Source organism: Salvelinus fontinalis, chromosome 17 (genome assembly GCF_029448725.1).
Source record: "Salvelinus fontinalis isolate EN_2023a chromosome 17, ASM2944872v1, whole genome shotgun sequence".
NCBI lineage: Eukaryota > Metazoa > Chordata > Actinopteri > Salmoniformes > Salmonidae > Salvelinus > Salvelinus fontinalis.
The window spans coordinates 34,089,046-34,112,346 of NC_074681.1; the positions used below are offsets into that span (position 1 = coordinate 34,089,046).

The 23,301-nt window shown below is 44.5% G+C and overlaps 3 non-coding genes across 3 annotated transcripts; all 3 read left to right on the forward strand.

Annotated features, from left to right (window-relative positions):
* Window positions 1–9,146: 9,146 nt before the first annotated feature.
* On the forward strand, window positions 9,147–9,228 carry trnas-cga (transfer RNA serine (anticodon CGA)). The gene has a single exon. It is a non-coding gene; the product is annotated as a tRNA-Ser (tRNA).
* A 230-nt stretch (window positions 9,229–9,458) lies between these two features.
* trnas-uga (transfer RNA serine (anticodon UGA)) lies at window positions 9,459–9,540 on the forward strand. The gene has a single exon. It is a non-coding gene; the product is annotated as a tRNA-Ser (tRNA).
* A 2,861-nt stretch (window positions 9,541–12,401) lies between these two features.
* trnas-cga (transfer RNA serine (anticodon CGA)) lies at window positions 12,402–12,483 on the forward strand. The gene has a single exon. It is a non-coding gene; the product is annotated as a tRNA-Ser (tRNA).
* Window positions 12,484–23,301: the final 10,818 nt, after the last annotated feature.

Consider the following 23,301-nt stretch of genomic DNA (forward strand, 5'->3'; position numbering starts at 1 on the left):
ACCGGTATGTGACCTATAGGCGTAGCTATACCTTTACGTATGTTGTTTTTTGCACATATTTCACATTTTGACAAAATCTCATCTACTGTTGCCTGTAGATATGGTGACCAAAAACCTTGTTGTTTGATTTTTCTTATCACCTCCCCCCTTGCACAATGATCAATATCATGTGCATCATTAATAAGTAGCGTCAGTAGAGTGGTGGTGGCTAATATGGCACCATCATGTGTTCTCCATATCCCATGTCTATCTACAGAGGCCCCCCTCTGTAGCCAGGTATTTTGTTCAGTAATTCCAGCACGAGCCTGAATTTGAATTAGCTCAGTAGGAGATGTAATAGGTGCAATAGCAACCATGTCCATTAATGGTGCAATGAGAATTGGGACAATGCATTTGGATGCTTTCTTGGCAGCTTCATCTGCTGCATTATTGCCCCTAATTACAAAATCATTGCCTTTTCTGTGCGCTTGACACTTGATTATTGCTAGTTTCCGAGGATACATTAATGCTGTCATTAATTTAACAATTTGTGCATGATGTTGGATGGGAGTTCCATCACTCTTTTGAAATCCTCTCTGTTTCCAGACTGCACCAAACAAATGGCATACGCCGTGTGCGTAAGCGGAATCAGTATAGATATTAACTGTTTTACCTCTTCCCAGCCCACATGCTGCAGTCAGAGCCTGCAATTCAGCTAGCTGGGCAGAGCAAGGCTGAGGACAATGCTCTAATATTTCCTCAGTGAAAGCTTTCCCCTTTTGCTTAACTACCGCAAACCCTGCATGATTACCCATATAATCTTTAAAACAAGAACCATCTACAAAGTAACTTTCCAGGTCATATCCCTCTTGACCTATTAATGGAATTGATTCTAAGTCTGGACGTAGTTTGGTAAATGTTAAAGCCTCAGCTACACAATCATGTGCTTCTCCTTCAAAATCAAATGGAATCCTTTCTGCTGGATTCACAGTGTTACATCTTTTAATGAGAACGTCTGGATACGTGAGTAAGCTCATATAATCCATCGTCCTTGCATTAGTTAACACAAATTTACCCTGTTCTATCAACTCCACTATTTTATGATGGGTGCTGATAATTACCGGATACCCCATGGTTATAGTTGATGCTTTGTCATATGCATAATGCAATGCAGCTAATCCCTGATAACACGGTGGGTATCCCTGAGCTACCGGATCTAATTTAGAGCTATAATAGGCAATAGGTTGTTTCTTCCTACCACTACAAGTTTCTTGCATAAGAACAGCTGCTGCATAATTGTTGCACCTGTTTGAGACGTATAACAAGAATGGTTTAGTGTAATCTGGGGTGGCTAGAGCTGGTGCTGTTTGCATTTCTGTTTTAAGTGTTTCAAATGCAACCAACGCATCAGTGTTCCAATCTAGTCTTGCTCTTAGATTAAGCTGTCCAGCTTCTTTCATTATTTCTCTCAGAGGAGCTGTTTTAACTACATACTCTTCTATCCAATCAGAACTAAACCCTGTCATTCCCAAAAAGGTCATCATTTGGGCTACTGTTTGTGGTAACGGTGCTTTGCTAATACCCTCTAGCTGTCCAGGAGCTATTGCCTTAGTTCCATGAGCTATTGTTCTGCCTAAGTACTCAACCTGTGGTTGACAGTACTGTAGTTTTGTTTTAGAGACTTTGTGTCCCCCCTCTGCTAGTCGCCGCAGTACTTTTAGTGAGTCAGAGTGACATTGCTCCAAAGTTGAAGCACAGATCAACAGGTCATCCACATATTGGATCAATGTACCATCTAACATTAATTCCTCCAGGTCTGCTCTCAATATCTGATTGAAAAAATGCGGACTATCCTTAAAACCCTGTGGGGTCCGAGTATAAGACAGAGTTTTGCCCCTATATCTAAATGCAAACAAATGTCTGCACTCCTCCGCCAGGGGTATACTAAAAAACGCTCCACATAGGTCAATAACCGTGAAGTATTTGGCCTCCGGGGGAACATTGGTCAGCAGTGTGTGAGGGTTTGGGACTTCAGCAGGACAATCCTGCACTATATCGTTAACAGCTCTTAAGTCATGGACCAGTCTCCATTTTTTACCATCGGCTTTAAGAACAGGTAGCAAGGGTGTATTGCAACCACTGGGCATCTCTATCAATACTCCTGCCCTGAGCAGTCCTTCTATTGTCAATCTTATTCCTTCTTCAGCCTCAGGCTTCATAGGATACTGGGTTTTCCATGGAAGTTTGGCATTAGGCTTTATTTTGACAGAAACGGGACTAGCAGATTTAACTAGTCCTACGTCTGTATCATGTTGCGACCATACCTCAGTTGGTATGGTTTTCTCCATTTCTGCTCTAAGTTCACTGATTAATCCTATTCCTTCACCTAACACTACCTGCTGGCCTGCACTAACCTCTACCTCCCTTGGATCACCTATCAACATAGTAGTGGTAACTATTTTGATGAATGATTTATCTTTTGAATGAAAGATTAGTGGATTGTCAGTTTTATCCCACTTCTCTTTCCCAACTTCCTTCATCATCGATCCTAGATCTTTAGATGTATAACCCTGATTTACCAGTAATGTAATGTGAGGAACAGAGTCAGAGACATTGAACCATTTCTGCACAAATTCAGACCCGTCTCCATCCATCACATCCATTGCGGCTCCCTGCTTTCCAATAACTATAATTTGAGACATTATTGGTGCTTTCCTTCCATATGCCCCCATAACCCAAAGTTGTTCAAGCAATGGGTCCTGATGTGGGTCAAATTGCATTGTGCAATGATACTCAGATTTAGCTCTAACTGCTTTAGGTATTTGGGCCTGGATGAATTTACCCCATTTCCTGACAGTTCTATCTACATCTACTTCAATGCCTCCTAGCCAATATACATTAGCTGTTCCTTCTGTACCCATCACCGGTAATTGTAATCCTGTTTTTTCAATTATTACTCCATCAGGAGAACATTTAATTTGTAGGCCCATCTTGCATAGTGCGTCTCTTCCTAATAGATTAACTGGTGTTTGATCTGACACTAAAATTGGAATTGTGACTGATTTACCATCAGTCGTTAGCCGAACTGGAGCGGTCATTGGAATTAACTGCGTATTTCCCGAGAATCCTATTGTTTTGGCATATTTACCAGACATGGGGAGATGAGAGGCATAATTTGGACTCACACATGTGTAAGTAGCTCCAGTATCTATCATCATGGGTGTACCTCTGTTTTCTATTTGAACCTGCAGTATAGGTTCTTGATCAGCCCTTGTTGTTATTATTGGAAACTGACCCTCCCCTTTGGGATTCCCTGGGCATCCCTAGTTTTGTTGATTAGGCCCTGACCATGTGTTCACAGGACCTGAAGGTTGGCTAGGGTTGCCCCGCCAGTCGTTATTTTGATTCCAACTATTCTGATTTTGTTGGAAGTTTGGGGCATTATTCGTCGGTGGCGATCTACTATTTCTATTTCCCTCAGTCCGATTCTGCCATGGGCGTGTAGGGCACTCTCGCCTGTTGTGTCCTGTTTTCCTACATCCCCAACAGGTGCCAGGTGGCCCTCGAGAGTCTACAGATCCCTTGCCTTTATCAAATTGTACAGTTTTCTGTTGTTTTTTCCCCCCATTCCAAATCGGGGGCTGTGTGTACACATTTACTACTGGCGGTGCAGTTGACACTTGGGCCTGCCCAGGGCCGAACAGCTGTGGCTCTCCTGGGGAATCAGCAGCCATTGTTCCCATCTTTGGCCCAGGGGTAGTGACGACAGCCTGGACTTTCTTCTTCCCTTTGTTGGTTAGTTCATCCAACTGCAGCTGGATCAGTTTTCTCTGAATGTCTTTTCCTTGATCCATCTGTCTCTGTTCATCTTTTCTGTGTTTCTCTACTGCATGGACCACGTAGTCACAGAATTCCCTGTAGGGTTTTGATGTGAGTCCCACCACATCCTCCAGCCTGCTCTTTACTGGCTGGGGCATGGCTTCTATTATTGAATTTCGGAACATAGTTGTCATTAGTTCATTGCCCTCAGGGTCTTGCTCTGTTTCCATCCTCCACCTTTTCAACTGTCCATGTAGGTAGGTAGCTGGGTTTTCTGTGGCTCCGATATCTTCACCTCTTAGTGCTTTGGGATCCACTTTTGTTGGATATGTTTCTCTTAAAGCACGCCAGATGGCTGGTCTGTATCTGTCGAACAGTAATCCATCATTTATCACTCCCCCACCTGCACCATCGATGCCACCGTCCTGCATGATCTCTCCCATAGTATGCATACTCGTCACCCTGGCCAGTAGTGCCCTTATGTCCCCCACCGCCAGCAATTTCCCCACTGTATGTTCTTCAAAGGTTCTGATCCATTTACCTGCCCCCTCATGTAAATCTGGTAGACGAACAACCAAACCTTCTAAATCCTGTGTAGCCCATGGCGTATAATGTCCCTGATCGCCTTTTATCAGAATCGGACATTGTTTTCCATAAAAGCCAGATTCTTTTCTTGACCCTTCTCTACGAGCCCTGGGGTAGTCTTCAGACAAATCATCAGTTATGTCCTTATTTGTGCTGCGGGCCCGAGCTTTTTCTTGTTTTTTTAGTCTTCTCTTACTTTCTTCTAGTTTTGACTTTAATAGTTCCAATTCCTTATCTATTTTTTGTCCAAGTAATTGACCCTCTTCTTCTAGTCCGTCCCTATAGTGTCTGTCACTATATTCCTCTTCTTCTTCCGATAACTCCTTATCTACTCTTGCTGTTTCTAATGCTGCCAGAGCCTTTCTTAAACCCCCATAACAATTAAAGCCATCTCCCTCAATCCTAGACTCTTTTGTAGTCTTTTTCTGGTCCTTTTCTGTTGAATAAGATGATGCACATGCTGCTTCAGACTCCTCCCTTTCTTCTCCTTCTGTTACTTCTATGTCGCCTTGTATATCCAAATGACCCTTTATCATTGGAAATTGTCCATTGAAATAAGGTGGGGGGTTAGACATCCATTCTTTTTTCTTTTTCATTGTTTTGTCATCTTTCTTCAGCATTTCTCTTGCCGTTTTCATGCTTTTCAACAAACCAGATCCTTCTTCTTTGAACATTTTCAGTATTTCATTCTCTCTTTCTCGTTTATTTCTTCTTTTTTGTTTCTTGTCATTTGGTTTGTGGTTCTTTATTAGTGTCTCCATTTCCTCACACACAGAGACATCCAATGTTCCCACCGCTGGCCATTTGGTACTTAGTTTTCTTGTGCGTTTTTCCCATTTTATTGAAGTTTTTATTATTTCTTTTTTACTCAAGGGATGCCTTGCCCCTAAGATCTCTACTGGTGTTCTATTCATTTTATTATAGTTCTAATCAATTTTTATGATTTCTTTTTAATACCTTATCTTTACCTTTATTTATTTATATTGTTTATACTTTCTTACCTCTACTTCATGTTCCTTATTGGTTGATTCTATATTCAATTGATTAGTGAGTCAAGCCTCCCCTTTATATTCTGGCCACTCGATTTTGCACCCCTCTCTGCTCTTCAGGCTATTTTTAGACTGTAACTTCTGTAGACACAGAGTGATTTATGGCCTGTTTCACCGTACGTGAATTCTTTATGTCCTGGATTCCACTATTTATCTTAACCTACCTAGATTCGTTTTTAATCTTTATAGTATACTTTCAATTTATCGGCGATTCTGTTTTCTCTTTTGTTACCCAATGTACTAACCGTATTTATAATATTCGGTTAACGCCTTTTTAAGTATTTTTATTTATTATTTGTTTTGACACCTTTTTTAGTATTCTACTATGATCGCTTATTACTTTGTCACATCTGTGTTTTTATCCTTGATTTACAACTTATTTTACTTCGACGTTTCTTAATTCAGCTCCCTCTATCTAAGTAGTTAGAGGCACCCTTCCTCAACCTTCTACTCTGTCACAGGAAGGCTGCGCGCTCCCTCTTCTGGACGTTTGCCTACACACACACAACCTGTCTTTCCTTATGTTCTGTCTACATAGATCCACTCATTCTCTTACAGTATTTTCATACATTCGTTTATTTTTCCATTCGTTCATTCAATCACTTTGTTTTCACCTAAAAACAACTTGCAGTCTGTCTTTATTGACTTAATCCCTTTCTTCAACATAAGCCTAGGCTAATTGGATTTCTACGATATGACGAGAGACTACTGTCTAATCGGATCAGCTTGTCTTCATATCCTACCCAAACCCCCAATACTGATCTTTTCTTCTTTCGTTCGAGTAGTATTGTGGCGTGACCTACTGAATTACAAAACCCTGTTAGCTAGACAGAGCGGTTTTTTATTCGCAGGATTTCTTTTGCATTTGAACGCCGCACAATCGGGCAAACGTTCTAAATATTCATCCGTACAGTCCTCCTTTCAGAGCGTTAACCATTAAATAATTTTTTAACTACTGATTTATGTTTTGACCTTATTAACTACTTTTGCAGTTGAACGCCGCACAATCGGGCAAACGTTTTTCCTACAACCTAATATTTATAAGCTACTTTTGCAGTTGAACGCCGCACAATCGGGCTAACGTTCTTCCTACAACCTAATATTTATAAGCTACTTTTGCAGTTGAACGCCGCACAATCGGGCTAACGTTCTTTCTGCCTTCTAAATATTCATCCGTTCAGTCCCCCATTCTGGGGCGGTAGCCATGAAGTATTTATTTACTAAATATTCACCCACAGACTATTCTGCTGTAAATATCCCACCCAATCAGACCTCCTTAAAAATGTTCCTTTTTTAAAGAGCGGTATCGTGAATTCCTAATTACTTATTTATTCAGTTCTCTGTTATCTTTAGAGCCGTTATTCATAAGTAACCTGTCCAAGCATTCCTTCTACTAATTTTATTGAAGAGGTATCACAGGATTTTCTACCTATTATTTATCTACTGATTTATGCTTTTAATCGTATAAACTGCCAGTTGTAGCCCTGCGCCTGAGCCCAGCCGCTCAACTAGAGAGTACAAACAGTCGCGCTGATCAGCCCACACAAGGCTGCTCAAAATGAATGGTCCGACGAGAGGGGCAGTCCGAATCACACACACTCGACACGAGTCGCCCGCTCAGGTTGACTGAGGTGTGTTTACGCACATCCCAAAACAGATCCTGATACGGTCGAACCCGGCCAAGCAGAATCAGACGGAACAACTCCCCCAATCAAACCAGACACATGAGCCCGTCTCGAGCAGTCCAACCAGAACAAATGCCCGCTCCCCCCAGCCAAACACCCAACACAAGCGAAGTTCACAGTTCCAGTTCACTCAATCTCTAGACATGCGCATTCATACAAAACCCAAATTCACACATGCATGCACATTTATTTGAATTCAAAAGCTCTTTCGTTTTTATCGTTTTTAGGAAATTTGAGAGAGAGACCTACATGACATTCCTCGCGCTGAGACAGGAACTCTGAAGCAATCTACACAAACATTTCAACTATTGTAAGAACTTGCTTACCTTATTATAGTTGGGCGGCCACCCTTGTTTGTCAGACTGTCCAAAGAACCCGTCATCAGCCAAGAACGTCCCCGTCCCTGTCACTCCTGGCCAAGCTCGCCAAGTTCTGTCGTGGAAAATCACTTCAAATATAACTCTTACAAGAACTTTTGTGAACTCAAATAAATGTTTTTATTACAATTGTATTGCAATCTGGAATGTCCGCGGAACACACACTCCTCCGAAGTCCAGTCCTTTATATTTATACCCATATAATATTATGCTCATCCCCGATGAAGTCATTCACCACCATCTGCTTTCAATCAGTTTATCATGGTGGCCAGACCCTCTATCCCAGTGTCTCAACTTTCTTTAAGCCTATGTGTCTGACATGTATGTACATAATGGACTGGTCAGACTATATGTCTAGTGGGTCTAAGTGCCCTAAACACATATTTCTCTGACATGTGTATCTCTTTAAAGAATCAGCAGACTATGTGTTTAGTGTCCAATTTCTTTAAGCGCCTATCTTTCTGACATGTGTGTACATAATGGACTGGTCAGACTATATGTCTAGTGGGTCTAAGTGCCCAAGAACTGACATGTCTAGTCAGTCTGTCAGCACAATGGAGAAAATACAAGAGCCAGAACGTCCCTTAGGAAATTTCCATTACCACAGTCTCATAATCAATGTAAACATGTAGTCCATTACTTTAATGTTCAGCTGTCCTATGTCTCCATATTTTTATCCATGTGTCTTATTTTATTACTACACTACCACAGAGGCAGGTGGTTAAGTCCTCAGACTTGAAACCCAATTTGGTCTCCCTGCTCTTTTTTAAATCTTTTTCTCAGTGAATAGTCCAGTTGTACTTTCTCTGGACATAGTTTTTTGATTTGCACATTAAGCTTCCAAACTTCACAGCTTTGGAAAGGACCGAGGTTACTTGGCGCAAAAAGATCAATATGTCGTGCCATCAAGTTGACCATTTTACACCAATGATGTCTGTTTCCAAATCCCAATCCATTTACTTGCATTCCAACAGCTTCAATGGCCGAGTTCTTTAGACGTTGGACCTGAATTTCAATGGGGTCTCCCCACGCATGTTCTTACCTTGCTCGAAGCGTACAGCCCACTTCTGCTTTCTCCTCATCACTTTCCTTAGATTCCTACTGCTGTGATGGCCAAGTGGTTTAAGGATTGGAATTGAAATCCAATGTGTGCTCCCTGTACTGTTTTCAACTCTGCTTGGTAAAGTTGACTTTTAATAATTGGAACTATCTCCTCTGAATTTAAATTGTACGTCCTTTATGGGCTCGTCCAACGATTGAAGTGCTCAGAAAATAGCTTATTTTACTTTGCTTGAAAAATATTTCAATTAGGCAGTTGAATTTGGATACTTTTGTCCTTGTGTGATAATCCTCAGCAAGCTTTGATTGCCGAGTGGTTAAAGCGTTGGACTCGCAAGCCAATGGGTTCTCCCAGCGCAGGTTTGAACCCTGCGCGCAGCTCTTTGACGATCCAGTCGTTATTTGTAACATGTCATTGGGCACTTGATATGGATAATGCGTGGACATGTCCTTTGATTCAAGTGCTCAGAATTAATCTTCCATAATAAACATTTCAAGTAGGCTCTTCAGTAGCGATAATCCGCTCTTTTTAGAGGAACAAATGGTCAGAACGAGATAGCGGACTGGTTAAGGCGTCATAGGTATCAGAAGTAGCTGTGATGGCCGAGAGGTTAAGGCGTTGGACTCGAAATCCAATGGGGTCTCCCCGCGCAGGTTCGAACCCTGCTCACAGCGCTTTGACTAACCAGTCTTTATTTGCAACATGTCATTGGGGACTTGATATGGATAATGTCCTTAAACGGATAATGTCCTTAAACGGTGTACTTGTCCTTTGAATCAAGTGCTCAGAATATATCTGCCTTGACAAACAGTTCAATTAGGCTCTTCAGTAGACAGTCTTTACAGAAGTGAAATGGACAGAATAAGATAGCTGACTGGTTAAGGCCTGGTTTTTAACATAGCAAGCTGCGATGGCCGAGTGGTTAAGGCGTTGGACTTGAAATCCAATGGGGTCTCCCCGCGTAGGTTTGAACCCTGCTCACAGCGCTATGGCAAATCAGTTTTCATTTTTAACAAAAACTTGGTGACTTGATATGGATAATGTCCTTAATACATGCAATTGTCCAATGATTCAGGTGCTCAGAACATATATGCCTTGACAAACAGATCAAATAGGCTCTTCAGTACAGATACTGTTGTTTGTGTTAGATTTACGATGGAAATACTGAGAGGCAGGTGGTTAAGTCCTCAGACTTGAAACCCAATTTGGTCTCCCTGCTCTTTTTTAAATCTTATTCTCAGTGAATAGTCCAGTTGTAATTTCTCTGGACATAGTTTTTTGATTTGCACATTAAGCTTCCAAACTTCACAGCTTTGGAAAGGACCGAGATTACTTGGCGCAAAAAGATCAATATGTCGTGCCATCAAGTTGACCATTTTACACCAATGATGTCTGTTTCATTTACATTTACATTTACATTTAAGTCATTTAGCAGACGCTCTTATCCAGAGCGACTTACAAATTGGTGCATTCACCTTATGATATCCAGTGGAACAACCACTTTACAATAGTGCATCTAACTCTTTTAAGGGGGGGGGGGGGGTTAGAAGGATTACTTTATCCTATCCTAGGTGTTCCTTAAAGAGGTGGGGTTTCAGGTGTCTCCGGAAGGTGGTGATTGACTCCGCTGACCTGGCGTCGTGAGGGAGTTTGTTCCACCATTGGGGTGCCAGAGCAGCGAACAGTTTTGACTGGGCTGAGCGGGAACTGTACTTCCTCAGAGGTAGGGAGGCGAGCAGGCCAGAGGTGGATGAACGCAGTGCCCTTGTTTGGGTGTAGGGCCTGATCAGAGCCTGAAGGTACGGAGGTGCCGTTCCCCTCATAGCTCCGTAGGCAAGCACCATGGTCTTGTAGCGGATGCGAGCTTCAACTGGAAGCCAGTGGAGAGAGCGGAGGAGCGGGGTGACGTGAGAGAACTTGGGAAAGTTGAACACCAGACGGGCTGCGGCGTTCTGGATGAGATGTAGGGGTTTAATGGCACAGGCAGGGAGCCCAGCCAACAGCGAGTTGCAGTAATCCAGACGGGAGATGACAAGTGCCTGGATTAGGACCTGCGCCGCTTCCTGCGTGAGGCAGGGTCGTACTCTGCGAATGTTGTAGAGCATGAACCTACAGGAACGGGTCACCGCCTTGATGTTAGTTGAGAACGACAGGGTGTTGTCCAGGATCACGCCAAGGTTCTTAGCACTCTGGGAGGAGGACACAATGGAGTTGTCAACCGTGATGGCGAGATCATGGAACGGGCAGTCCTTCCCCGGGAGGAAGAGCAGCTCCGTCTTGCCAGCTCCGTCTTGCCGAGGTTCAGCTTGAGGTGGTGATCCGTCATCCACACTGATATGTCTGCCAGACATGCAGAGATGCGATTCACCACCTGGTTATCAGAGGGGGGAAAGGAGAAGATTAATTGTGTGTCGTCTGCATAGCAATGATAGGAGAGACCATGTGAGGATATGACAGAGCCAAGTGACTTGGTGTATAGCGAGAATAGGAGAGGGCCTAGAACAGAGCCCTGGGGGACACCAGTGGTGAGAGCACGTGGTGCGGAGACAGATTCTCGCCACGCCACCTGGTAGGAGCGACCTGTCAGGTAGGACGCAATCCAAGCGTGGGCCGCGCCGGAGATGTCCAGCTCGGAGAGGGTGGAGAGGAGGATCTGATGGTTCACAGTATCAAAGGCAGCCGATAGGTCTAGAAGGATGAGAGCAGAGGAGAGAGAGTTAGCTTTAGCAGTGCGGAGCGCCTCCGTGACACAGAGAAGAGCAGTCTCAGTTGAATGACTAGTCTTGAAACCTGACTGATTTGGATCAAGAAGGTCATTCTGAGAGAGATAGCAGGAGAGCTGTCCAAGGACGGCACGTTCAAGAGTTTTGGAGAGAAAAGAAAGAAGGGATACTGGTCTGTAGTTGTTGACATCGGAGGGATCGAGTGTAGGTTTTTTCAGAAGGGGTGCAACTCTCGCTCTCTTGAAGACGGAAGGGACGTAGCCAGTGGTCAAGGATAAGTTGATGAGCGAGGTGAGGTAAGGGAGAAGGTCTCCGGAAATGGTCTGGAGAAGAGAGGAGGGGATAGGATCAAGCGGGCAGGTTGTTGGGCGGACGGCCGTCACAAGACGCGAGATTTTTTTTCCAAATCCCAATCCATTTACTTGCATTCCAACAGCTCCAATTGCCGAGTTCTTTAGACGTTGGACCTGAATTTCAATGGGGTCTCCCCCTGCATGTTCTTACCTTGCTCGAAGCGTATAGCCCACTTCTGCTTTCTCCTCATCACTTTCCTTAGATTCCTACTGCTGCGATGGCCAAGTGGTTTAAGGATTGGAATTGAAATCCAATGTGTGCTCCCTGTACTGTTTTCAACTCTGCTTACAGTGCGATGGTAAAGTTGACTTTTAATAATTGGAACTATCTCCTCTGAATTTAAATTGTACGTCCTTTATGGGCTCGTCCAACGATTGAAGTGCTCAGAAAATAGCTTACTTTACTTTGCTTGAAAAATATTTCAATTAGGCAGTTGAATTTGGATACTTTTGTCCTTGTGTGATAATCCTCAGCAAGCTTTGATTGCCGAGTGGTTAAAGCGTTGGACTCGCAAGCCAATGGGTTATCCCAGCGCAGTTTTGAACCCTGCGCGCAGCTCTTTGACGATCCAGTCGTTATTTGTAACATGTCATTGGGCACTTGATATGGATAATGCGTGGACATGTCCTTTGATTCAAGTGCTCAGAATTAATCTTCCATAATAAACATTTCAAGTAGGCTCTTCAGTAGCGATAATCCGCTCTTTTTAGAGGAAAAAATGGTCAGAATGAGATAGCGGACTGGTTAAGGCGTCGTAGGTAACAGAAGTAGCTGTGATGGACGAGAGGTTAAGGCGTTGGACTCGAAATCCAATGGGGTCTCCCCGCGCAGGTTCGAACCCTGCTCACAGCGCTTTGACTAACCAGTCTTTATTTGCAACATGTCATTGGGGACTTGATAAAGATAATGTCCTTAAACGGTGTACGCTGAGGTTCGCTAGCCAGGTATTCTCGCCCTAACGTAAAGTAACGTAACGTAGTCAACCCTGCTAGCTAGCCAGCTAGCCACCGATTAGCAGCACTGTAGAAACGATTACATTACAACGGAACGACCTGACTTGTGTAGTGTTAGCTAGCTACATAGTTTTCTTTGCTATCTTTGTATCTAAGATAATTGTGTAGCTTTGAGTAATTATCGGTTAGCTAGCCAGCTATTTTTCGCCTGCCGCGCTGCCATCCTCCTACCTAGCCAACACTGCTAGCTAGCCAACTTCTACCGAATAGCAGCACTGTAGAAACTTACATTACAACGGAACGACTTGATTAGCGTAGTGTTAGCTAGTTGTCTTTGCTGTCCTTGTATCCATGATAATTGTGTAGTTTAGAGAAATTTAGTGAAATTGTCGAGGTTACCTAGCCAGCTTCACTTTCAACAACGTAGCCACTGCTAGCCAGGCTACTTCACCAGCCAGCAGTACTATATCATTTTAGTCAATAAGATCTTGTATTTTATTTTTATTTTTGCAACGTAAGCTTAACTTTCTGAACATTCGAGACGTGTAGCCCACTTGTCATTCTAATCTCCTTTGCATTAGCGTAGCCTCTTCTGTAGCCTGTCAACCATGTGTCTGTCTATCCCTGTTCTCTCCTCTCTGCACAGACCATACAAACGCTTCACACCGCGTGGCCGCGCCCACCCTAACCTGGTGGTCCCAGCCCGCACGACCCACGTGGAGTTCCAGGTCTCCGGTAGCCTCTGGAACTGCCGATCTGCGGCCAACAAGGCAGAGCTCATCTCAGCCTATGCGTCCCTCCAGTCCCTCGACTTCCTGGCACTGACGGAAACATGGCTCACCACAGATAACACTGCTACTCCTACTGCTCTCTCTTCGTCTGCCCACGTGTTCTCGCACACCCCGAGACCTTCTGGTCAGCGGGGTGGTGGCACCGGGATCCTCATCTCTCCCAAGTGGTCATTCTCTCTTTCTCCCCTTACCCATCTGTCTATCGCCTCCTTTGAATTCCATGCTGTCACAGTTACCAGCCCTTTCAAGCTTAACATCCTTATCATTTATCGCCCTCCAGGTTCCCTTGGAGAGTTCATCAATGAGCTTGATGCCTTGATAAGCTCCTTTCCTGAGGACGGCTCACCTCTCACAGTTCTGGGTGACTTTAACCTCCCCATGTCTACCTTTGACTCATTCCTCTCTGCCTCCTTCTTTCCACTCCTCTCCTCTTTTGACCTCACCCTCTCACCTTCCCCCCCTACTCACAAGGCAGGCAATACGCTTGACCTCATCTTTACTAGATGCTGTTCTTCCACTAACCTCATTGCAACTCCCCTCCAAGTCTCCGACCACTACCTTGTATCCTTTTCCCTCTCGCTCTCATCCAACACTTCCCACACTGCCCCTACTCGGATGGTATCGCGCCGTCCCAACCTCCGCTCTCTCTCCCCCGCTACTCTCTCCTCTTCCATCCTATCATCTCTTCCCTCTGCCCAAACCTTCTCCAACCTATCTCCTGATTCTGCCTCCTCAACCCTCCTCTCCTCCCTTTCTGCATCCTTTGACTCTCTATGTCCCCTATCCTCCAGGCCGGCTCGGTCCTCCCCTCCCGCTCCGTGGCTCGACGACTCATTGCGAGCTCACAGAACAGGGCTCCGGGCAGCCGAGCGGAAATGGAGGAAAACTCGCCTCCCTGCGGACCTGGCATCCTTTCACTCCCTCCTCTCTACATTTTCCTCTTCTGTCTCTGCTGCTAAAGCCACTTTCTACCACTCTAAATTCCAAGCATCTGCCTCTAACCCTAGGAAGCTCTTTGCCACCTTCTCCTCCCTCCTGAATCCTCCTCCCCCCCCCCCCCCCCCTCCTCCCTCTCTGCAGACGACTTCGTCAACCATTTTGAAAAGAAGGTCGACGACATCCGATCCTCGTTTGCTAAGTCAAACGACACCGCTGGTTCTGCTCACACTGCCCAACCCTGTGCTTTGACCTCTTTCTCCCCTCTCTCTCCAGATGAAATCTCGCGTCTTGTTACGGCCGGCCGCCCAACAACCTGCCCGCTTGACCCTATCCCCTCCTCTCTTCTCCAGACCATTTCCGGAGACCTTCTACCTTACCTCACCTCGCTCATCAACTCATCCTTGACCGCTGGCTACGTCCCTTCCGTCTTCAAGAGAGCGAGAGTTGCACCCCTTCTGAAAAAACCTACACTCGATCCCTCCGATGTCAACAACTACAGACCAGTATCCCTTCTTTCTTTTCTCTCCAAAACTCTTGAACGCGCCGTCCTTGGCCAGCTCTCCTGCTATCTCTCTCAGAATGACCTTCTTGATCCAAATCAGTCAGGTTTCAAGACTAGTCATTCAACTGAGACTGCTCTTCTCTGTATCACGGAGGCGCTCCGCACTGCTAAAGCTAACTCTCTCTCCTCTGCTCTCATCCTTCTAGACCTATCGGCTGCCTTCGATACTGTGAACCATCAGATCCTCCTCTCCACCCTCTCCGAGTTGGGCATCTCCGGCGCGGCCCACGCTTGGATTGCGTCCTACCTGACAGGTCGCTCCTACCAGGTGGCGTGGCGAGAATCTGTCTCCTCACCACGCGCTCTCACCACTGGTGTCCCCCAGGGCTCTGTTCTAGGCCCTCTCCTATTCTCGCTATACACCAAGTCACTTGGCTCTGTCATAACCTCACATGGTCTCTCCTATCATTGCTATGCAGACGACACACAATTAATCTTCTCCTTTCCCCCTTCTGATGACCAGGTGGCGAATCGCATCTTTGCATGTCTGGCAGACATATCAGTGTGGATGACGGATCACCACCTCAAGCTGAACCTCGGCAAGACGGAGCTGCTCTTCCTCCCGGGGAAGGACTGTCCGTTCCATGATCTCGCCATCACGGTTGACAACTCCATTGTGTCCTCCTCCCAGAGCGCTAAGAACCTTGGCGTGATCCTGGACAACACCCTGTCGTTCTCCACCAACATCAAGGCGGTGGCCCGTTCCTGTAGGTTCATGCTCTACAACATCCGCAGAGTACGACCCTGCCTCACACAGGAAGCGGCGCAGGTCCTAATCCAGGCACTTGTCATCTCCCGTCTGGATTACTGCAACTCGCTGTTGGCTGGGCTCCCTGCCTGTGCCATTAAACCCCTACAACTCATCCAGAACGCCGCAGCCCGTCTGGTGTTCAACCTTCCCAAGTTCTCTCACGTCACCCCGCTCCTCCGCTCTCTCCACTGGCTTCCAGTTGAAGCTCGCATCCGCTACAAGACCATGGTGCTTGTCTACGGAGCTGTGAGGGGAACGGCACCTCAGTACCTTCAGGCTCTGATCAGGCCCTACACCCAAACAAGGGCACTGCGTTCATCCACCTCTGGCCTGCTCGCCTCCCTACCACTGAGGAAGTACAGTTCCCGCTCAGCCCAGTCAAAACTGTTCGCTGCTCTGGCACCCCAATGGTGGAACAAACTCCCTCACGACGCCAGGACAGCGGAGTCAATCACCACCTTCCGGAGACACCTGAAACCCCACCTCTTCAAGGAATACCTAGGATAAAGCAATCCTTCTGCCCCCCCCCCCCCCCCCCTTAAAAGATCTAGATGCACTATTGTAAAGTGGCTGTTCCACTGGATGTCATAAGGTGAATGCACCAATTTGTAAGTCGCTCTGGATAAGAGCGTCTGCTAAATGACTTAAATGTAAATACAAGCTGTACACTCACTACTTTACATTGTAGCAGAGTGTCATTTCCTCAGTGTTGTCACATGAAAACATCTACTCAAATATTTACAAAAATGTGAGGGGTGTACTCACTTTTGTGATATACTGTATCTGCCTTGACAAACAGTTCAAATAGGCTCTTCAGTACAGATACTGTTGTTTGTGTTAGATTTACGATGGAAATACTGAGAGCCAGGTGGTTAAGTCCTCAGACTTGAAACCCAATTTGTTCTCCCTGCTCTTTTTTAAATCTTATTCTCAGTGAATAGTCCAGTTGTACTTTCTCTGGACATAGTTTTTTGATTTGCACATTAAGCTTCCAAACCACAGCTTTGGAAAGGACGAGGTTACTTGGCGCAAAAAGATCAATATGTCGTGCCATCAAGTTGACCATTTTACACCAATGATGTCTGTTTCCAAATCCCAATCCATTTACTTGCATTCCAACAGCTCCAATGGCCGAGTTCTTTAGAGGTTGGACCTGAATTTCAATGGGGTCTCCCCACCCATGTTCTTACCTTGCTCGAAGCTTATAGCCCACTTCTGCTTTCTCCTCATCACTTTCCTTAGATTCCTACTGCTGCGATGGCCAAGTAGTTTAAGCATTGGTATTGAAATCCAATGTGTTCTCCCTGTACAGTTTTCAACTCTGCTTACAGTGCGATGGTAAAGTAGACCTTTGATAATTGGATCTACCTCCTTGGGTACGTGAGACGTTAGCGTCCCACCTCTTCAACAGCCAGTGAAACTGCTGGGCTTCAAATACAGAAATACTCTTTATAAAAATTCAGAAAACAAAACATATTTTACATAGGTTTAAAGATGAACTTCTTTTGAATCCCACCACGGTGTCAGCTTTAAAAAATGATTTACGGCAAAAGCATACCTTACGATTATTTGAGAACAAAGCCCACTAGACAAATCATTACAAACAGTAACCAGCCAAATAGAACTTTTACACAAGTCAGAAATAGAGATAAAATGAATCCCTTACCTTTGATGATCTTCATATGGTTACACTCAGCAGACATTCCAATTACTCAATAAATGTTTATTTTGTTCGATAAAGTCTCTTTATATCCAAAAACCTCAGTTTTGTTCGCACGTTTTCTACAGTAATCCACAGGCTCAAACGCAGTCAAAACAGGAAGACAAAAAAAATCCAAATTGTATCCGTAAAGTTCATAGAAAAATGTCAAACGATGTTTATATTCAATCCTCTGGTTGTTTTTAGCCTAAGTAATCGATAATATTTCAACCGGACAATAACTTTGTCAATTTAAAAGGTAAACAAGATTATGTCACACATGCAGCTAACACAGACATATGGAAATGTCTGCTCTACCCAAAATTACAACCAATTAATTGCAGCATTACCACAAAAATGGAAGAGGAAAGTAGAAGGGGAAAAAAGTAAGGAACTTGTATGTCGGCCCTATATCAAAGAACATAAATGGTTAAAGAAAAGTGTGATAAATAAAAACATATACCAATTTAATTTAAGGACCAAAAAACTGACAGCTGTCCCATATAAATTGCAAAATAGTTGGGAAGAGATTTTCGATGTACCCATTCCATGGCACATGGTTTATGAATTAATACGCAAAACAACGCCGGATTCAAAACTTCTAATTTTTCAATTTAAATTACTGTACAAAATTCTTGCAACTAATAGAATGTTATATATATGGTGGATATAATCTTCCCAGCTCTGCAGATTCTGCTGTGAGGAGGCAGAGTCATTAGATCATTTATTTTGGTATTGTCCATTTGTAGCTCGTTTTTGGTCACAGGTCCAGGAATGGCTGAAGAATTGCAACATTTGCCTAGAACTAACGCTACAGATAGCAATACTGGGGGATATGAAAAGCCATTGCTCCAAGGTGGCTTAGCAGTTCAGACGTCTTTTCCGTATTGTCTTGTCGTGTCCTGTATATATATATATATTTACACCTTTTCTTCACATATCTTTTATTTATTTTATTATCCAAGAACTCAACTACAAAAGCTTTCCTGCAAAAGCTTTCCTGCAACCCGCTTCACCAATTACAATAAGTATTATTTATCTCAATCTGAAAATCCATCGTGGAAGATAGCCAGGGGCTAATTCAGAAGCTAGCCTGATAGCTAACCAGAAGCTACTCCGATAGCTAGCCAGAAGCTAATCTGTAGCTGCCCCGAAATTAGCCGGTTTGCTAGCTAGCGTTGGTGTTTCAGCTGCCCACGTTTTGCGGTCATCAGCTATTCCTTTAGCTCGATAATCTACCGGCACTTTTGTGCAACGCGACTCGGACCGGAGCATTCCGGGCCTTTTTTTTATTTATATTTTTTTTTTTCTCTCAGTTTCCCCGGATTCCAACCGCAGGCTCTGGACACTTGCACCTTGATTTCGCAGCTAGCTGCATACCGTGTGACTATTGGCTTACGTCGACCCCGGAGCAAACTCAAATCATGCTGGAGCTAGCCAGCTGAGGAGTTCCATCACCATCCGGACCCGTTTCTTTTGTTGCTGCTGCAGATACGGAACCCCACCGGGCCTTCACGACTGACTGCCGACGTTATCTGTCCGAGGGATTTATCCAACCGGCAAATCCGTCCCGACGTTACCTGAACGCTCACCTGAGGCCCGCTAATCGTTAGCTGTCCTATCGGCTGCTATCTGAACAAAACCCCACTACACGGAACCTACCGACGGAAACGCACGAGGTATCTACAAACAGACCTCCATCCTATGCTGCTACCGATAGCCATATACCCGGCCAGCTGTCTGGATCGCCACGACCCCAACCAACCTCTACTCACTGGACCCTTACTGATCACTCGATTAAGCATGCCTCTCCTTAATGTAAATATGCCTTGTCCATTGCTGTTCTGGTTAGTGTTTATTGGCTTATTTCACTGTAGAGATTCTAGCCCTGCTCTCTATACCATATCCAACCTATCAGTTCCACCACCCACATATGCGATGACATCACCTGGTTTCAATGATGTTTCTAGAGACAAGATCTCTCTCATCATCACTCAATACCTAGGTTTACCTCCACTGTATTCACATCCTACCATACCTTTGTCTGTACATTATTCCTTTAAACTATTTTATCGCCCCCAGAAACTTCCTTTTACTCTCTGCTCTAGTAGCTCTAGGCGACCAATTCTCATAGCTTTTAGCCGTACCATTATCCTACTTCTCCTCTGTTCCTCTGGTGATGTAGAGGTGAATCCAGGCCCTGCAGTACCTGGCTCCACTCCTATTCCCCAGGCGCTCTCTTTTGATGACTTCTGTAACCGTAATAGCCTTGGCTTCATGCATGTTAACATTAGAAGCCTCCTCCCTAAGTTTGTTTTGTTCACTGCTTTAGCACACTCTACCAACCCGGATGTTTTAGCCGTGTCTGAATCCTGGCTTAGAAAGACCACCAAAAATTCAGACATTTTTATCCCCAATTACAATATTTTCAGACAAGATAGAACGGCCAAAGGGGGCGGTGTTGCAATCTACTGCAAAGACTGCCTGCAGAGTTCTGTTATACTATCCAGGTCTGTTCCCAAACAATTTGAACTTCTACTTTTAAAAATCCACCTCTCTAAAAACAAGTCTCTCACCGTTGCCGCCTGCTATAGACCACCCTCTGCCCCCAGCTGTGCTCTGGACACTATATGTGAACTGATTGCCCCCCATCTATCTTCAGAGCTCGTGCTGCTAGGCGACCTAAATTTGAACATGCTCAACACCCCAGCCACCCTACAATCTAAGCTTGATGCCCTCAATCTCACACAAATTATCAATGAACCTACCAGGTACCACCCCAATTCCGTAAACACGGGTACCCTCATAGATATCATCCTAACAAACTTGCCCTCCAAATACACCTCTGCTGTTTTCAACCAAGATCTCAGCGATCACTGCCTCATTGCCTGCATCCGTAATGGGTCAGCGGTCAAACGACCTCCACTCATCACTGTCAAACGCTCCCTGAAACACTTCAGCGAGCAGGCCTTCCTAATCGACCTGGCCGGGATATCCTGGAAGGATATTGATCTCATCCCGTCAGTAGAGGATGCCTGGTCATTTTTTAAAAATGCCTTCCTCACCATCTTGAATAAGCATGCCCCATTCAAGAAATTTAGAACCAGGAACAGATATAGCCCTTGGTTCTCTCCTGACCTGACTGCCCTTAACCATCAGAAAAACATCCTATGGCGTTCTGCATTAGCATCGAACAGCCCCCGTGATATGCAACTTTTCAGGGAAGCCAGAAACCAATATACACAGGCAGTTAGAACAGCCAAGGCTAGCTTTTTCAAGCAGAAATTTGCTTCCTGCAACACAAATTCAAAAAAGTTCTGGGACACCGTAAAGTCCATGGAGAATAAGAACACCTCCTCCCAGCTTCCAACCGCTCTGAAGATAGGAAACACTGTCACCACCGACAAATCCACTATAATTGAGAATTTCAATAAGCATTTTTCTACGGCTGGCCATGCTTTCCACCTGGCTACCCCTACCCCGGACAACAGCACTGCCCTCCCCTCTGCTACTCGCCCAAGCCTTCCCCATTTCTCTTTCTCCCAAATTCAGTCAGCTGATGTTCTTAATGAGCTGCAAAATCTGGACCCTTACAAATCAGCCGGGCTAGATAATCTGGACCCTTTCTTTCTAAAACTATCTGCTGAAATTGTTGCCACCCCTATTACTAGCCTCTTCAACCTCTCTTTCGTGTCGTCTGAGATCCCCAAAGATTGGAAAGCAGCTGCGGTTATCCCCCTCTTCAAAGGGGGGGACACCCTTGACCCTAACTGCTACAGACCTATATCTATCCTACCCTGCCTTTCTAAGGTCTTCGAAAGCCAAGTCAACAAACAGATTACCGACCATTTCGAATCACACCACACCTTCTCCGCTATGCAATCTGGTTTCAGAGCTGGTCATGGGTGCACCTCAGCCACGCTCAAGGTCATAAACGATATCTTAACCGCCATCGATAGGAAACAATACTGTGCAGCCGTATTCATTGACCTGGCCAAGGCTTTTGACTCTGTCAATCACCACATCCTCATTGGCAGACTCGACAGCCTTGGTTTCTCTAATGATTGCCTCGCCTGGTTCACCAACTACTTCTCTGATAGAGTTCAGTGTGTCAAATCGGAGGGTCTGTTGTCCGGGCCTCTGGCAGTCTCTATGGGGGTGCCACAGGGTTCAATTCTTGGACCGACTCTCTTCTCTGTTTACATCAATGATGTCGCTCTTGCTGCTGGTGATTCTCTGATCCACCTCTACGCAGACGACACTATTCTGTATACTTCTGGCCCTTCTTTTGACACTGTGTTAACAACCCTCCAGGCGAGCTTCAATGCCATACAACTCTCCTTCCGTGGCCTCCAACTGCTCTTAAATACAAGTAAAACCAAATGCATGCTCTTCAACCGATCGCTGCCTGCTCCTGCCCGCCTGTCCAACATCACTACTTTGGACGGCTCTGACTTAGAATATGTGGACAACTACAAATACCTAGGTGTCTGGTTAGACTGTAAACTCTCCTTCCAGACCCACATCAAACATCTCCAATCCAAAGTCAAATCTAGAATTGGCTTCCTATTCCGCAACAAAGCATCCTTTACTCATGCTGCCAAACATACCCTTGTAAAACTGACCATCCTACCAATCCTCGACTTCGGTGATGTCATTTACAAAATAGCCTCCAAAACCCTACTCAATAAATTGGATGCAGTCTATCACAGTGCCATCCGTTTTGTCACCAAAGCCCCATATACTACCCACCACTGCGACCTGTACACTCTCGTTGGCTGGCCCTCGCTTCATACTCGTCGCCAAACCCACTGGTTCCAGGTCATCTACAAGACCCTGCTAGGTAAAGTCCCCCCTTATCTCAGCTCGCTGGTCACCATAGCAGCACCTACCTGTAGCACGCACTCCAGCAGGTATATCTCTCTAGTCACCCCCAAAACCAATTCTTCCTTTGGACGCCTCTCCTTCCAGTTCTCTGCTGCCAATGACTGGAACGAACTACAAAAATCTCTGAAACTGGAAACACCTATCTCCCTCACCAGCTTTAAGCACCAGCTGTCAGAGCAGCTCATAGATTACTGCACCTGTACATAACCCATCTACAATTTAGCCCAAACAACTACCTCTTTACCTACTGTATTTATTTATTAATTTATTTTGCTCCTTTGCACCCCATTATTTCTGTCTCTACTTTGCACTTTCTTCCAATGCAAACCAACCATTCCAGTGTTTTCTTTAGTTTTTATTTTACTTGCTCTGTTGTACTCACTTCGCCTCCATGGCCTTTTTATATTTTATTTATTTATACATATATCTGTTTGCCTTCACCTCCCTTATCTCACCTCACTTGCTCACATTGTATATAGACTTATTTTTTTTCACTGTATTATTGACTATATGTTTGTTTTTACTCCATGTGTAACTATGTGTTGTTGTATGTGTCGAACTGCTTTGCTTTATCTTGGCCAGGTCGCAATTGTAAATGAGAACGTGTTCTCAATTTGCCTACCTGGTTAAATAAAGGTTAAATAAAAAAAAAATAAATAAATAAATAAAAGAAATAAATAAATAAATAGTCAATCAATCAATAATATGATAATTATTTTAGCAAAAATTTTTATTTTTAATTTACAATCTGTAGAAGCTATGAGAATAGGAAGGTTCAAATCTTTTGTGAAGCATCACAGCACAGTTGAAAAATATATGGCAAATAAAAATCAGAAATGGATGATGTTGGAAGATAGATGGGAAGGGTTGAGTGGAACTGAAGGGTGGGACTAATAACAAGATAAACAATGTAGGGCATACGGGATCTGTGACATGTGTATAGGTGCGGAGCTTTTGTGAAATAGCACAGTTACAAGTGGAAATCAAACTGGATGGACAACAGAAATAGAGGAAGGACTAAGAACAAACAAGAGAGAACTATTGTAAAGTAGACTGTGTCTGTAAAATGGGTATAAGATGTATAAATT